The 3,194-nt window shown below is 26.7% G+C and overlaps 1 protein-coding gene across 2 annotated transcripts in view; it reads right to left on the bottom strand.

The window, feature by feature from the left end:
- Positions 1-2,745, bottom strand: part of LOC106678427 (GTP-binding protein Di-Ras2) — a 627,505-nt gene extending 624,760 nt beyond the window's left edge. The window contains exon 1 of one of the 2 annotated variants that reach the window (XM_067051714.1): positions 2,715-2,745. The gene's annotated coding sequence lies outside the window, so the exon portion shown is untranslated. The remainder of the gene's footprint in view (positions 1-2,714) is intronic. The other variant, XM_067051715.1, reaches the window with a different exon arrangement.
- Between the last annotated feature and the right edge of the window lie 449 nt (positions 2,746-3,194).

Below are 3,194 nucleotides of genomic sequence, written 5' to 3'. Positions count from 1 at the left end.
AGAGAGAGAGAGAGAGAGAGATAAATTGATATCTTATTATTTATAAGATATAATTCAAATATTTTAATATAGTTAGGAAATCCAGTAGAAAAATTTGAAAAAATTAAGTAAAGTTGGCCTCACTCTCTAATTAAATCTTGTGGCAACTCCCCTGATGGTAAGATATACATTATATAAAGACAATTAAAAAATAAGAAAGCTATTGAAAAAATTTCAAAGATAGAAATTCAATTATTTTTTAATAAGCAAATTCATTTTACAAAAGATGTACATTTTAGTAAAACTGTAGATTTTTTTGTGGCGTAACAGTACTTCGCAGCAGGCAATGTTTCATGATATTGGGATCGAATCTAATATATAAAAAATGATAACACATTAGTGTTCAATTGTTTTTCTTTTCGTAATACTGCAATCATTGTGAAGTAAATATAACATGCTCAATAAATAAGCATCGAATAAATAAACTTTAAATATCACAATAATTGTTTTTTAGGAACCTAAAACAATAATTACTGAAACTTCAATTACAATTATCCGATAGTATAAATTGAGTAAATGAGTAAATTACTTCGTCCCTGTAATAGCTCGCCGTTCTAATGGTAACTACGATTTGAAGTAACGTTAAAGGGATGAGTTGTTTTTAATTTTTTTAAATCTTCATAATTGTAGAAAACTAATCTGAAAAATGATTTCAGATTGTTATTTTAGTGTTCACATTAATCAACTGTAAAAGGTTTTTTTTCAATGATCATTTTATTAATAATTTTATGATATTTTTAATAATAGATTAGATTTTTATTCAGGGTGATCAATATCTAGCTTATTACACCCTTTTTACTTTATTTATCTTCTTGTCTTTGACATTCGATAGTTCAATGTAGACTATTTCCTTTTTACACTGGTCGATATTGGTGGATTATATTTTAGTATAAAGTTGAGTTTCTTTCAGAAATTTTATTATATTGACTATGGAATCTGCTGAGTCTTTAAGGACCAATTCTCTTGTACGAGGAATTTTATTATTTTCGAAGGCTCGACGAAATTATGAGCATTCTTCAATTATATGCGTTATCGATAATGGGGACTAATATAAAATTGGTACTGATAATAAAACTGATATAAAATTGATTTCGTGCTAGAAACATCTTGAGAGAATTCTTAAATCAGAATAATTTATAGAAAATCAGAAATTTAATAAATGACACAAGATATCTATAGAACGTCTAAATTTTTTTTAAATTTAAATAATAGTATAAATATTGATTTTTTTTTTTTTTTTGATTTATTTGAAGTCTCGTAGTTAAAAGGACAATTAGTTGTTTTTTAAATCTTTATAATTGTAGAAAGGTAATATGAAATCATATATAGGTTTTTGGTGTTTAGACTAAACAACTGTCCAAGGAGTTGTTTTTCGATGATTCGTTTTATCAATAATTTTATGATATATTACAATTGTGATTGAGTGTATCACTTCGTCGCTGAAGCTTAATTATATGGTCAGTCAGAAGAAATGAGCATTTACGTTGACAAAATGACTAACTTCAGTTATAGCAATTAATGTAGCATTTTTATTATTTCTTCTTGCGTAATTTATACCTTTTTCTATTGTGAAGTTATATTAGCAGTCTAAAACTATAAATTATACACTTAAACGTTAAATAAATTCTTAATTATTACAGAATCACTATTTTAGATTCAAAATCTGATTTTTTGCAGTTTGTCATTCTGTAAGCTAAAAGGTTCAAATATTTTTTGCTATTTAACCTAAAATAAATCTAGGTTTCGTGGTAGTAACATCCCGAAAGAATTTTCAATGTCAGAATAAAATATAGATATCCTGCAATTCAATAGAGAAACAAGATCTCTTTAGAATATCTATTTTTTTTTTTAAATTTAAATTCGAATAGTATAAAGATTTGTTGAGGTAACGTAGTTAAAATGAGATTATTTTTTTGATTTTTTATATATCTATATAAATGTAGAGAGCAAATCTCAAAAATGATTTCAAATTGTTTTTTAGTGTTTACCATTATAAATCTGTACAAGAAGTTGTTTATCAATGATTCATTTTATCAATAATTTTATAATATATTACAATTATGATTGAATCATTTCGTCGCGTAAGCTTAAATATCTTGTAAGCAAAAAAAAAAAAATGAACCTTTTTAATTGACAGATACTAACTTTAAAATTTTTGAAAAATCACATTTAATATTATTTCTCTGTGCGAAATTCATAAATTTTTTGTTTAAAAAATAATGATCGAAATATAAAATATAATTTCTGATCTTAAACGCTTAATTATTGTTGAATCAATATTTCAGATAAAAATTCTGATTTTATGGAGTTAAGTCATTTTGTCAATCTATAGGTTCGGATGCTATATTCAAGATATATAATTCCTATATCAAGATATCTGGATATATATCTATATCAAGATACTCTTAGCTATCGTAAAAGACGATATGCCTCTATGATGATGAATTAATTTTTTTTTAATTGTCAAAAAATCAAATTGTTTATTTTTTCGTTCTAATTTGAAGTAAGGCAGCTGGTGACAAATCTTTTTTTTTAATGATAATTAAATTAATTTATAACTTAAAAAAAAATTTTAAAATATGATTTTCACAAGCAGCGAAGATGTTTCAATATAAAAATATAATTTAATTAAAAATTTATTTTAATAAAGATATCGTGTTCGATGAGGGACTTACATGTTGGGACAACCTGCCTGTTGAAGGGTTGCTGTAGTACTACCCTTAGGGGCGTGGGGTGCTGCCAACACAACTCGAGGAAATTCCCCGCGGCGCGAAGGTTGGCAGTACTCCCACCGTTAATTGCGACGCCTCTCTCGAAGGAGGAACAGGTTATTGAAACCCCGCCCCCCCTGTAAAATATCTATTTCACTAATTATAAATACTAATTGCCCAATCAGTCATCTTCACTCATTACGTTTTCGTTTTACTTTTACTCTAAAATTAATGGAAGACATCAGGAGACAAGAAATATTTCATAAGATATCTAGCTCGTAAATAATATAAATGACAATTATAAATTCATCTAATAAATAATATAATATACAAGCTCACTCAGCCAACACATGTTTGTAACGATTGAAAGAGCAAAATACAGCATAAGGGACCTGATCATATGGTGGCAACCATTGCAGTAACTGTCGCAACCACTACTATGGT

This window comes from Halyomorpha halys, unplaced genomic scaffold (assembly GCF_000696795.3).
Source record: "Halyomorpha halys isolate HHAL.00 unplaced genomic scaffold, Hhal_1.1 Scaffold143.1, whole genome shotgun sequence".
Classification (NCBI taxonomy): domain Eukaryota; kingdom Metazoa; phylum Arthropoda; class Insecta; order Hemiptera; family Pentatomidae; genus Halyomorpha; species Halyomorpha halys.
Note: the sequence above shows the minus strand (reverse complement) of the source record. Positions and strands in the feature narration are given on the sequence as shown.